The following is a 15,295-nucleotide window of genomic DNA, read 5'->3' on the forward strand; positions in this document are numbered from 1 at the left end:
TTACTTCCCACAATTAACACTATAACATCTAAATTAAATAAATGAAAAAGAATCATTAAGTTATTATAATTAAATTACTTCCCACCCTATACCCCAATAAACGCACAACCCGCTGCGGAACTAAAAAAAATCCAAAGTTTAATTTAAATAAAATTCATAACTGCTCAAAATGTAACACATATATTAAAAAACATAAACAACACTTATAAAAAAACATACATCACATACATTTAAAATATGAACTAAAATACATAACACTAATTACAACATCGATATTTTAAACAACTATATTTTTGCAAACAATATTAATGACTTCTATATTTAAAAAAATATATTTCTTACCTTAAATTCGATATTCTTGACCATGATATTCTTGCTGTTGATATTTTTAAATCACGATATTCCCAACTTATTTGCGTAAGTCAACATTTCCAACTCGATATTCTGTCTCAATACCAGTAGAAAGTAGCTCTTTTTTCAGAAATGATTGGAGACCCCTGCTAGGGTGAAGACTGATTTGCCTATGGCTGGGTCCAAACTGAGGTGGCATGCAGGCGCAGCCCGTGCAGGTAAGAGCGATTGGGCAGTGGGGCAGGGTGTTGACAGACAACGACGAGGGAAAATTAATTAAATACAAAATGTTCCCTCTTCTACGTCTGTCGACTCCCCCAGACTCCAGCCCACCGCTCTTACCTGCACGGGTCGCTCCTTTTGGCATGGTGTGCAAAAGAATGATGGGTTGTAATACTATCCTGTGTGATAGACAGTGGTTAAACTAAGCATTACTTCCATCAACTCTTGTGGACTGTACTGCACATACCATTGCTGGCGCTGACATCACCCCACACTGATACTACTGGAATAACGATTTTTGGATTCCGTGACACTGCCAATGCTCGAATGTGCTGCATTCACAATTACTAAGGTCCGCATTTCTCCAAACTATTATATGTAGACTCTGCTGAGACCCACACTGTCTCACACTATTACTGCTGGATTCTGCTGCACATGCCATTACTGGAGCCCACAATGTCCCACACAGTCAATTCTGGACTCTGCTGAACACATCATTACGGAGGCCAACATTGTTATACACTACCACTGCAGGACTCTACCTACCACATTGTACCACACAATACTATTACTGATGGACTCTGCTACACACACCATTACTGGACCTACATTGTCCCACAATCCGAAATCAATGCTGACCTCTGCTGCGTACACCTTTGATGCACCCTCGTCTTCCCATACAATTATTTATGTACTTTACTGCACATCATTACTGGGCACTACTTTGTCTCGCAATGTACTATTCTTGTTGGACTCTGCTACGCACATCGTCATTGAACTCCATGAAATAATCAATGCTGTTCTCAGTCGCACACAGCATAACTAGGACTATCATAATTCCCCACTATTACTCTTAGACCCCGCTGCACACACTGTTACTGGGGACAACATTGTCCCATACCACCACTGCTGGATTAGGCTGCACACATCATTACTCAGGCCTTTGCCCCAGAACGCCACTACTGACCTAGGCTGCACATGTTAATACCACCAGAGCCCACTTTGCGCACAGTAATTCTGCTAGACGCTGCTGCAGACTCCATTAATGGGGCCCACATTGTCCAATATTAGCACTGCTGGAGTCTACTGCACTGACTCATCCACATGGACCCAAAATGTCCCACAGAATAATTGCTGGACTCTGTTGCACACACCAATTTCTGGGGCCTACGGTGTTGCACCTACCCAATGCTAGACTCTGTTGCACACACCAATACCATAGCCCACAATGGTCGCGCCACCTCAGCTAGACGCTGCTGCAGCCACCTCTACTGGAGTTTACATTGCCCCATACATCCAATGTTGGTCTCTGTTGCATACACTCACACTGGTGTCACACTGTAAAACTACTACTGGAGTACTGTACTGAAGGCACTGGATACACAGTCCCAAACCGTACCACATTATTATTCTTGGGCTCTGCCACACAAACCATTGCAGGGCACCACATTGTCCCACTCTGCCGGCCTCCTTTACACACCTGTCTAGGGCAATTTGGAAAAAGCACAATGCGGCTGACCAAAGTTCAGCACCTCTGTTTCAAAGTATATAGATTAGTAAATTGTCCATGGAAACACATCCGGAGTTCGCTGGACTTTCACTCCACTGAGAGCCTGATACAACAGGTCATAAGGAGAAGGATGGTGCACCAGAATAAAGTCAATGAGCTTCCAATATATTCCAAAAGTAAATCCTTTATTATTTTTTCATTTTAAAATGAAGACATCAGCCAACGCGTTTCGTTCCGATTGGAACTTCGTCAGGTCGTAATTCGTAAGAATGATGTGAAAGTACCACAGGCTTTGAAGCAGTTAAAAATGGAAATTCACCCAGGTCCTCCATATTCACCGGGAGGTTAGATTACCAAACACAATTATTTCAAAATCCGATAGCCAAAGTCACGGCCAACAATAATCACCTCCGTAATTACCAGGAGGCTACATCCCAACAGCACAAATCAAACGGGATAATAAACAGTCCAGAGGTAAAATAGCGGCAAGCAATCCTCGATCAATATCGACGGTCTCTTTTGTGGTCCCGCATCCAGACTCTCAAAAGTCTAGGGCCCTAGAGTCATTGCTGGACTTTGCTGCATATACTGTCACTAGGCACACAGCATCCGAAGGTTATACCATAGGAAAACCAAACTGCTTACACCAGTGTCCTTGTGTTAAAAAGTGATTGGCAGCAGTCTGCAGTGGTCATAGGTCGGCATGAGTGATACAAAACAATTCCTAAAATAACCCTTACAGAGTATCACTTTTTGTGAGTGTACCCTCAGTATTATAAAAGGAATATAGAAAAACTTTTACAATATACAGCGCCCAATCAGGGCTCGGCTTTAGCGCTGGTGGCGCCCTGTGCAACCATCTTTTTTATCGCCCCTCCCCCCATATGTCCTCTTCCCGATCCCATCACTACACTCTCTCCATAGCCCCTCTCTCAAATACATTTCACTTGTTTTAAAGCGCTGGTAAAGGCTGGCTCTACTAATCCACTCAACTATCCACATAAAATACAGATCTGTTCTTTCAAGCAGGCATATTAATCCTTTGCACTACTTTATGGTAAGTCGAAACTGCTACTAGACGACACTTTTATATCTCTCTCTAGCATGAACATTAATCACAAGAGTTATCATGACATTTTAATTGCTGCCTGAAACCTGGATGCACAAGTGAAATCTGAAGCAGGTGATTCAAAATCCTACATTGTTGCTAAAAAAACACCTCCTAGGTCAGCGCCCAGTGCGGCTGCACCTGTCTTAAAGCCCTTTATGAAACTGAGCATCAAAGTAGCAATTCGTCCATACCAAGATGGCAAATGTGGAAGTTAAACTTTGCATCCCTCCTCTATTTCCGCACCTCATCTCTATTAAGTTGCACTATTGCAAAAACGCAGAAGCAGAAACATCTGCCGAACACTTACAGCGAACTCTGAAACGTTCTGCTGCCTCCCTCCCCTGTTCTAAACACGTGCTTCCGCATCTAGAATACAGTTTTTTCCTGTATTTATTAAACATGCAAATTACAGATGAAAGCAGCAACCACACAACTCATTACTCAAAGGGGCATCTTTCCAACTGCTGGGCACGGGCTCGAACAGCTTGTGGTTAATCTGCTATATAATCACTGCCTGCAACAGGAAGCGCGCCTCTGATAATGTTATGAAAGGAAAGTTAACCGCTGAGGCAGATTCAAGAGAGGCGGGAAGAAAGGCCGCGCGCGTGCTGAGGCCCGGCGACCGTTGGGCCTCTCTGGGTCAGAGATCTCAGGGCCTGCAGACAGCGGCGGAGGCCAGATGACGTTGAACCGCATGGTCTTCCCACAGAGGGCGAACCACGGGGCCCTCTGTTAGGGCAACAGTTTAAATGGTGGTGGGATGGACGTGCTTAATTAAACAAAATGCAGGACCCCAAGGATTTTTTAAAGAGATTGCTGCCGAATGTCGATGTTGAGGAATTCATGGCTGCTCGGTTCTGAATCCACCTGTCACTTTCTTCCGTCACTTACACTTTCATTCACTCTGTCTTTTTCTTGCAGGTTTCCTTTTCATCCCTGCGTTTTCGGTTTAGCACTAGCTTTCTCTTCCTCTATCTTTCTCTCTTTTCCACCTTTCTGTCTCTTGCCCTGGATCAAAGTCTGATGATGAAAAATAGGTCCCAGTCTCTGAATATTAGTGTTGTTCCAACCACATCAAACAGCCAGCACAAATTAAGTACTTGGGGCAAGGGAGCTTGATGAAAACACACTGTGGATTACATGCTACACTGCACCTTATTTTTGCGTGGGAGCGCGCTTTACAGCTATATTTCATTAAAGCATTCATTCTGTGAGCAAATGTTTGTGACAGCAATAATTGGTGCCTCCGTGACTTTTTATTCTCATTTACATGGTATGCAAAATATGTTGGTGCAAAGGGCACGAGACACACATCTGGGCATACCTATCACACTACACCAGCCTGGGTGACATTTCAGAGGCACAGGCATGTTGGGAAGTATCTAATTCCCCAAAGATGGCCTCAGCGGGTGCTCCATGCATGCTACAGCAGGCGCATAAAGAGAGATGGAGTTGGTGATCAATGGTGAGTTGGTGATCAATGAAAAATCACTATGTGACTGGCCACAGCCAAGAATATTATTCAGTCTCTGGAACAGAAACATAACAGGCAGTTGCACATGGCAGTTAGTTTGGTACTGTTCCACACAATGGAGCCTCTATTGATAAGTTCCAATGAGGATCTGCTGGAATTATTAGCCCCACTTCTAAGTAAGATGTGTGCTACTACACCCCAATTGTTGTTACTGTTGAGAAGTAGCAATACAATTTCATTGTAAGTATTGGTCCATGTAAGTGAAGTGCTTGTATTGGCCCACTGAAAGTGGTGGCGCCTAAAGGAATTGCCAAAGTGTTCTCTTCAATTAAACACCCAATCTTACAAGTTGATCCTTGGAATCCAGATGACGCTTGACAAGTCGGATGGACCTTTGCCACTGTATTGCAAATTGAGCTAAAATGAAACACAGGTCATACATATATCATCAACTGCCAGATTCTTAAAATTCAGTCAATGATGAGAGGTTGAAGAAGTTTTCAAAACATTTATCTTTAGAATTTTGTAGGTTTGTTCATCTTTATTCAAATTAGTTTGGCTTACAAAACTTATGAATAAAAGGTTGATTAGTGAAAGCATAAATCAATACAGCGTGTTCTATTAAGGAAATTGTCACTAAACTAGCGGAAGGATCTAATCTACCTTAAGGTAAGACCCGTAAAGAGTGCCTTCTAGAAAAGAGCAAGATTTTCGGAGCACAGATAAAGACCAGAACTTCCCATAAAGAGTTGTTCTGGAAACTCAGCCAAGTGCCCCACATCTGCAGTAGCAACCCTTAGGATGTCAGTGATAAAAGGTTTGATCAATGCAGTAGCACTGATCAGAGAAAATCAGAATAAGGAAAAAGAATAAAGTCACCTTTAGCAATAGCTTTTAGTAACAGAGGGCTAGGATGTTAAAGAGCGACTCTCCCAGAGAAGAGTCATAAGGGGTCTCTTTACATTTTCTCCTCAATTAACTGTGAACACTTAATATAATATATAAAATCACACAATAATGTAACACAAATTAGTAGGAGTCTAAGTCTCTCGACCAATGGAAACCGCTCATCCAATGGTGTCAACATCCGTTGCTTCTCCTACTGATTCCTGTAGTAAACATTCACAACGGTATACAGTAAAACAGTGTTGCAAGTACCAGAAGCATGGAAGAAAGTTCTTGTGAGAACCTTCTTACCTAAAGCTAAAAGCTGCATTCTATGTCCCATTGTGAATATAAAGGCTAGTCAGATGCACTGAAGTAAATCTATCAATAATGTGCTAGTTAAGCATACATATAACATATATTGAAACTATTGCTATTTTTAGCAGTCTACTAATTATAAATTCATAGCAAGGTTCATTGTTAATGAGAGATGATCTATAGGGTACGATGAGGCTAGGGGAACATAATCTTAAAGTCAGCACATTCTTTAACAAGATGCTGTTGCTAGGCAAAGTGTCCTGTATAAACGTTTATTTAGCTATGAGCAAGTGTTGAAATAAAAGGTTTGAACCAAGTCACAGGGGCACATGTAAGAATGATAACCTACTGCGAAAAAAAATCTTCACATTACTTTTCACATACTTTTAAAGCAAGCACATTTTCCCTATGTGTGATTTACGTATGTATTCTTGTAGCAAAGCTGAAATGCATTCTAAAGTGATTCTCTACACATTTAAAGCAGGCACATTTTTCCTACGTGTTATTGTCTATGTAAAAACACTCCTGCAGCGGTTTAAACACATTTTAAGGGGAAATTCTAATATGGTCTGTAAATTGGAATTGTTTCTAAAATCTCATTCCTTACAATCGTATTGGTCCCTTGCTGAAAAGTGCTAGTACCATACGATTAAAAGTGTTAGCAAGGTGTGGTGTTGGTCGCATGCCATCGAATGCACTGGGCAGGTCTCTGCGAAGGGATGCTGACTGTATAGATGAAAATATTGTCTGCCTGCAAGGATTACCAGGATTTTACCACTGGGAAAACATGAGGTGCTTTCTGTCTGGTTGGTATATGCCAGACTCTTCCTGTTGCCTACATACTGGCATTTCAGATCCAGGGACCTGTTTTGAATTGTCCATATTGATTCACAGATCAGTCCACTTTGATAATGATAACTAAATACACTCAGGGAAAGGTGGGTAGAAGTGGAAAGGGGTCAAAGCAAAGGTGCATAGGAAAAGTCTTGTGAACTGTTGCAAAGCGTATACTGGTTCTCCTAGCCCTTCCCACTGCACATAACTGAAAGAAAGCATTTTGATGACAAGATTTCGGTGGAATGACAATATGCCAAAAAAAAGAAGGACCACTTCAATTTGTATACAAAAAACCCTGGAACTGCAAAATACTAGACAAAGGAAAACAACAGTCATCCCACAAGATAGAGAATTATATTGCTGTTTGTCTAGCTCTTCATGGGGAGTTTGCATAAATGTTATAACAAGAGCAAAATACATTTGAAATCTATTGGTTCACCGGTCGAACAACACAGTACATTGTATATTCAATTAGGATAATAGAGAGTGACAATCTAATGGAGGATATAGTGTTTCAAACATAATCACTACCCACAACCTTGTTACGGCTGGAGGAAAGAGCAACAGAGAGTCTGATCGCGGAAATCAAATCGTTCGCCAAGATGATGTTTATCCAGACGTTGGCGCCGCACAAGATTACGCAATTACGGAGGGTCCTCGTGAGACAGCAAAAGGCCTGCAAGGAGTATGGAAGCCACTGGGAGAGGGGATTACACCTTTCTAGGCCAGGCTAAGAATTCTTCCTTCTCCTACACCACTATCTCTCCCCTTATCTCTCCCTCTCCTTATGCACAGAGATAGTCATGCACACGTGTGATCACCCCCTTTGCTTAATACACTGGCATTGCACTAAAGGAATGCATTGCAAGGAATAAATGGGACATGCGTTAATGACACTCCCTGCTGGAAGATACCATCATGACACCACCGGCCATTGCCTGCAAATTGTCTGTAAATAGTGATACATAGCATTGTTGGTGCCAATGACTGTTACAGCCTTTACCCAGGCGTTGTAAACAAAAGACAACTCATTAGCCTAATAAAACAGTGTGACAAGAGATTGACCTTAACCATATTAACAACAGAGCCTAAAAGACTGTTCAGCCAGATGCATACTCTCTACTTGAAAATAGAACTTCCCAAGCTAAAATGATATTTGCCTGTCGGCAAGTATGGCCCCCACAGACCTGAGACCAAATAAAGCATGTTTGGTGGTTAATCATTTGAATCATTTGTCTACCGTCATGTGACTGTTTTCCCTTAAAGCATAGAAAGCCTTTAGAATGTGTAAACGCCCAGAGGATCCTCAAAATGTCCTACTCTAAGAAATACAGCACCAATCAGAGACAGTAGCTCATCAGGCACCACCACGAGGGATCACAAATCAACCCTATGAGTAGCACCAAACAATAAAAAGAAGAAGCACAATAAAGTACAACAGGCAGTACTGAGAGCAGTACTATGAAACGTCACCGTATGCAACAAATATATAGCAGCATTCATATAGTGGCAACACCAAACACTTTGTGGAGCTGGGCTACTAAATCCAAATATGAGAGAGAACAATTCACACCTAGTAAGCAGTAACAATCCCCAGTAGGCGGAGCCATAAACCGTAAGTATAAGTCAACAAACATAGCAAGAATTGGCCCTAAAGCATCAAAACAAATGATCACCAAATCCTACCTGGTGGAACTGCCGAACCTCACCTAGATGTTGGAACTCCAAAAACCAACATGGGCAGAACCCATTAATTCCACATGCAAAAAGACCATAAAACACAACCAAATTGTACCATCAAACACTTACACAGCAACCTCTTACTATGGCCAAGACCAGCAAACCCCACTTAGAGAGTCCACTAAACACCACAATTAGGCCCCCATTAGGATGGCGGGCAGGCTTTGCCCGCCCGCCATCCTCATGCAAAACGGGACCGCCCGCCATAGGAGCGGCGGTCCCGCCTTGGGCATTAGGATGCACCCGCTACACTGGCGGGCGCATCCTGTATTTTTACCATTGCGGCGGGCGGTGCAGGAAGCGCCGCCCGCCGCAATGGTAAAAATGCACGTTGTGCATTTCAAAGCACAACATGACAGGCACCGCGTGGTGCCTGCCATGTTGCACTTTGAAATGCGGGTGCACCCCCCACCCCCTGGACTCCCAGGGGGCCCGCACCGGACCCTCGCAGGGAGTCACCGCATGCCTTTCCGTGGCGGCATTGTCGCCACGGAAAAGCATGTCAGGAAGCCCATCATAATATGGTTGGCGGTGTCTCATAGACACCGCCACCATATTAAACATTTTCCGCCCTGGCCGCAAGGCGGCCGGGGCAGAAAAGCGGCGGACGGTGTTTACGTCTGCCGCGGGCCCCCCCGCCATATTATGGGTGGCGGGTGGGCATTAATGTTGGGCGGATCGCCACTGCCACCATGGCGGTGGCGATCCGCCCGACATCGTAAAGGGCCCCTAAGTGTCCAAAAAATACTGTGAGGTAGAAATGCAAAAACACCATAAGGAAGGATCATCAGACACCACCAGAAAGAATTTCAATATCAGCAAATCTTTATTTCGACTTTCAGCCATAAAAGAACAGATAAAAAAGATAATTCAAATCGATAATCTGTAGCACATTGGCACCTCTGAGTATTAGTGCTCTTTACAAGTTCTATCCTATCCTAACTACAAGTAATTGAGGTGATTTTGGAGGTACATGCGCCAACTGCATATTCGAGTGCATATTCATCTGCTCTATTTGGATTCAGATGACTTATCATATATTTGCCGGCAGTGCCGTTGTTGGCACTGCTAGTGGAAACCTTGAACCGATTGCCCCAGGGTCATTAGGCCATTGATCTAGGTGCAAAGGATCATCTGCAATATTTCGGGAGAATGCTTCGGCACATTGTTCCGGTTCTGGACAGCCAAGAAAAGCCGGGAGTTACAAATAGAAAAAATAAAAATGTCCTCCCAGCCTGAGAGTGAACTGCGAAGAGGATGGCAGGTCCATTAGTGTGTGGATTTTGGAAAACAACCTATTGCTTTGCAATTTTGCTTTGGAAAATCAAACAACTTGAATCAAGGTGGACGCTCCATAAAGTTGAGTTGTTGTGGCAATTGCTCATCTGAAAGCACAGGGATCTCCGCCAAATAGGCAGAGATCTCTGAATATGGCTAGTGGTCATCCGCCCCGGTGTTGGAGGTTATCACCTCCACCACTCTGGCAGGATGGTGAGGCATTTACCAAACCTTAAATAGGAACCTTTTACCCAAAGAATGTTAGAAGTAATTGCACTTTTTTTTAACATGGAAGAGTAGTGGTAGTAGAATTACAATAAATATTCTACCATAGAAGATTTCTCTAATGATTATTGTAGCACAGATACAACGTATTAGGAGAAGAATATTGATAAAGATTAAGGGGCATATGTATCAAGCCCTTTTCCCGTTCTCAAACGGGTCGATTCTCAGAATCGGCTCGTTTGGGAACGGGAAAAGGCCTTTTGGGATGTATCATCCCAAAAGGGCATTGCAAAATAGGGAATCGCAAAATTTGCGATTCCCTATTTTGCGAAAGCATTTAAAGAATCGCAAATTGCGATTCCTTAAATGCGATGTAACAAGCGCCCAATTTGTGCGATTTCTCCTTAAGAAATCGCAAATTACCACCAACTTCAAGTTGGTGGTAATTTGCGATTTCTTTGAAAAATTCACTTTTTGGCATTTTTCAAAGTGCCATGTGGCGCATATACATGCCCTTAAGGCGTGTATTGCGCCATATGCACACACATGCTCATTTCAGGGGTGCATCAGGGTGTCCTTATGACACCCTTGCACCCTTGAAATTATTCTCAATTTTCAATTCGATTCTCTAATTGCGAATCGCAAATTTAGAATGTCTTCCCATTCATTCAGGAATGAATTGGAAGGTATTCCTTAATTGCAATTCGCAATTTGCTAATCGCAATTAACTAATGCTAAGGAATCGCTAACTATTTGCGAATTTTTAATTGCATCTTGTTTGCGATTCTCAAAAAACGATTCTCAAAAAATCGCTGTTTGAGAATTGCAAATAGAGTATTTGATACATATGCCCCTAAATGTTGTGCTTAATTTATGCAAATTGTGCATATTTGGCACTGGCACGTAATTTTAGGGGTCGAGTCTTACTTTTTTTATCACCAAACTTCGACCCAGCACAAGAGAGTAAAAGAGAGAAAAGAACGAAAAAAGGAAGAAGAAAAACAGAAAAATAGTGACAAAGGAAGAAAGCAGGCTTAGCAAAACCTTTAAAGATAGGATAAATAGACAGGGAGTGTGGGGTGGTGGGTGGTGGAAGAAAGAGGAATGAAGAAGAATCAAAACTTCTCAGCATTGGTATTCAACGCTGCTGGCATTAGGCAGCACCGGCAGAAGGTTCCTAAGAAAACTTTGGAGCCCTTAACTTGTGAACTTTACCTCCTCATTCAGGGTTTTCCTGCTAGGAATAAGGTATAGCCTGAGAAATCAGATTTCCGCAGATTTTTCCCTTTCCAGAACCATTTTCCCAATGAAATTTCCCTGGTGTTGTCCTGGCAAAAGCTGCACAGGTATAATTCCCTGCTGTGTGGCTATTTCACACAACTTATAATGCTAAACCAAATGCCAAAACCCCCTGTGTTTCTGCTTCAAATTTATCAGGCCACTCAGGATAAGGGTCTTATTCACTGAAGCTGAAAAAAGTTAAACAAAATACAGTTCTATTTTGTTTGCGAGATGTGCAAAAATAAAAATGTATAAAATCACAGATGAGATGCTAACATTAGTAATGAGAAGATGTAAAATAGTTAAGATGCAGGTAGGGAAATGTGCAAAAATCATTTGGAAATGTAAATGAAGCCACTTGCTAAAGCCAATGACATTGTAAATATCAAAATATGCACTTGTTCCACAAAACTAACTGGTATATCCATTCACAGTACACTAGTTCCTCTAAGAAATGCCCCAATTACTTTGTATTCTCACAGCTGCTCTCAGGAGACCCTTATTTCCAAATTATAGCCCCTCAATTTGTCAGGTAGATCACCAATTTACGGTTGTCGTCATTTGTTCCCTGAGTCCTCATGCCCACCACCATTGTTCATATAAGCTTACAGACTCTTCGCTATATCCACATACTGATGTGCAACCTATATAACGCTATTCTGAAATTGCAATTCATTCCAGATCCATGCCAGGTTTCGTGGAATGCAGTCTGATATTCTTGCTAAAAACTCTTAGTACCTAAAATTCCCTTCTCACTACTTCTTCTCCACCCTGCATGCCAAGGATGGGTAGAGGAATTCAGCACACCTATGACAACAGGTGCTACTGTGCCCACATCTGAGGCATGTGATCATACTAAGCTTTTTTAAGCCTTAGCCTCCTTCATTAAAGCAATGTTCCTGTTTGACTGGTTCCCTGTTTCCCAAGTTCCTGAGCTTTTGCTAACCCTTGTTTCCAGAAGATTCATAAGCCTTAGTTTATCCTGGTTCCTTGATCTATGACTGATTCAGAGCTCTCTTTATTTTTTATTCTTGAGTCAGCACTAATTTAGTGTATCCTTAATCCCTGAATATTCTCTATTTCTCTTTTTACCTCTTTCCTGCGAAGCACTCCTCCTCACCGGCTCCTTGTCTATTGTGGCTGTGTATTTTAGTTGTCTACCCTTGCTGTTATTGCCTTGAATGCTCCTTTGTGATTGCCAGAATTTGGGGGCACAGCTAGCAAACAAAGTGGTGTTTCTCATATCCTGTGAGTATTGTCCTTATGTTAGTGTTTTAACATCACCATGGTTATCGGCTCCACAGATTCCACCTGTGAATGTATATCTTATAGATGGGAATTTTCAGTCAATATCTGTAACAGCAATTGTGGGTGAGGAACTTACTATGCTTCAGAATTATTGTGTGGAGTGCCTGCGTGCTTTACAGCACATTCCCTTTATTGTTAATGTAGTTTTGTGCTTGTCTTGCACATCCTGGGTGTTAGTTATTCTGAATGCTGAAAGCGTTGACTTTCTGCTACCTTGTGTGCTTTGACTTTCTGCTACCTTGTGCAGATCCCTTGTGTGGATCCTTTTTTTCTGCTAACTCCCTGTGTAATCTTGGGTAGCTCTGTACCCAATATAATACTGTTGTTGTCTACCCTACCACAAGTACCTGCGAGAGTCCCTGACATCGGTTGTGATCCTTAGAGATATTTAACTAAATATATGGTCTTCAACCCCCCCAACATGACCCGTCTAAACCCTTCTTTACACAGCATTCCTCTGGAAAGAGTGAAGATATTTGATTATCTGGAAGTTACCTTGTCAGAACATTTTGAATGGGGGCCACAGTTGGACAAAGCAAGACTCAGGCTAATCCAGACAGTGGGCGGTATAATGAAATTGTATAGAATCTCACCTTCTAAACCAGCCGTCCCTGTGGTGGGAATTTACAAAGCATAGGCAAGCGGTTCCACATTATGCGGGGTGAAGCTGTGGGGACATTGCCCTACCTCCAACTAGATGACAGTGGAGAACAACTTCATGCCCCAGCTTGAAGGCCTACCCCGGAGCACTCCCCTTCGCAAGGACCTGGGTATCAGGCCCCTTGATGAAGAGATTGCCCTGAGACCCTTAACTTTCTGTCGGAGATTATGGGTGACCCCAGAGTTGTCTGTATGCAGGGCCGGGTTAAAGGACCTTTTAGCCACATTCACCATCAAGAAAATTCCATAACTTTGCCACATAAGGGATCTTGCCTCCAATGTAGGCAACCTGGACCTCTGGAGAACACCCAAGACATCATGCGCCACGTTTTCTAGGTTGGAACTAGTCAAATGCTACAGACTAACTAAATTATTGGCCATTCAAGAAAGTACCTCATGTGGTCGTTTGACAGCATAATTCCTGCTAATAAAAGATGTATACAACAAGGAAAACTTCCTGGATTCCATCCAACCCCCACTGGCCAGGAAATTGTATGTACAATTCAGACTAGGAACTCTTTCGCTACTAGCGTTCACTAGCAAATGGGTGAAAGACCAAAGGGGCGAGTTCCCTACATGTAACCACAAGGAGGAGTCCGAACTACATGATCTGCTTCTCTGTCCTGCCTATTGATTGCCGCGCAAGCGTTGGCTACTCCAGCTATGCAAGAATTTGGGCTTTGTGTGTTGCATTGAGGCTTACAGAGTTTTAAAGTATGACACCCATCCTCCAATTGTCTTTGCTGTATCACGGTTCTTAAATTGTATTTGGCCATCCGGCGGGCCTGTCTAAAGCAGAACCCCTGGGAAGAACAAATGCACTGAATTTGCACAGGTTGAGTAACTGCCTACTCATGCTTGGGGTTGTATCTTTGTCCTACATTTTTAGCCTTTGTAAAATTTTAGATCACATCCGATCTTCGGATGGTTGTTTTCACTTTATTTTTAATAGGTTGTAGACAATTTTACACATAATTTTACATTCCTGCTGTAACTCCTACGCACTGTGTGTTTTTCCTATTTTTTAACTACAAGTGTAAATTATCTGTTTTATTGTTCTTGCACTTTTATGGCCCTAGTGGGTGAAATAAAGTTTATAAATGGAATGGAATTTATCCAGTCCAAGACATACATCTGAAAATTCAAGTTGGCCAGTATTTTGATGTAAACCCACCCTCACATTATAACAAAAACTGGTTGAAAGTACGTTCTGTTAAAAAACAAGTCAATATTCGGTAGATGCCTCTGGTGCCAACACCAAAGGACTGGGGTTTATTGCTCCTACATGGCAGCAAGATGGCCAAGGGGCAAGATGGTTCAGTGATTTAAAACTCACTGCTGATCTCTGCAGTCTGCCGACCACAACTTTACCTCAGCCTTCCAAGATTCCAAAATTGATGAATTGGGTATCATTGAATTGGGTAACAGTAACATCCTTATGTACAGCACCCAAAAATAACAGAAGTGTGGCATAAAGAGCTAAATAAAAACATGTTATTAAAAGAAACAAGCGTGGTATCATACGACTTATACTTTCCCAAGTAAAACTGTGCATTCGTTGGACATCATAACCATCAGAAGTGTGTGAGAATGATTCCACCCACGCCGTCCGGGTATGTTGGCTGAAGTCCTGCTAGCTCACAGTGTACCCCTAACCCTACAGGGTAACAAACGGATGTGTAACCTCAGAACATGACAAACTTGACTTCCCAAGGAAATTGTGGTAACAGATCTAGAACCCTTTTGATTAGTTACTTAGCATACCCAGAGAGATACGCAAGAAATACACAGTAAAGCGCTGCAATAGTTATTGAAGCATTGTGATTCCCGAGAAAAATACTTGTCCTGCAATAATCAGAATAATGTGAGGAGCATTGCTAGAATGGTGAAAAAGATAAACAGTTCAACAATTTTGCGGATTACAGAAAATATATATGCTTGCATACAAGTACTGTAGTATATTGTACTTCTGATAAAGATCAATTTACAATGGTCAGGCGATTTCAGAAGTTGTTTCCTAAGTTAAATTTGCCCGGCGTGGAACGCCTCTCATACCATACGAAGTTACTAACCAAAGAGGCAGGCGCTGGAGACT

Source organism: Lissotriton helveticus, chromosome 7, assembly GCF_964261635.1.
Source record: "Lissotriton helveticus chromosome 7, aLisHel1.1, whole genome shotgun sequence".
Classification (NCBI taxonomy): Eukaryota; Metazoa; Chordata; class Amphibia; order Caudata; family Salamandridae; genus Lissotriton; species Lissotriton helveticus.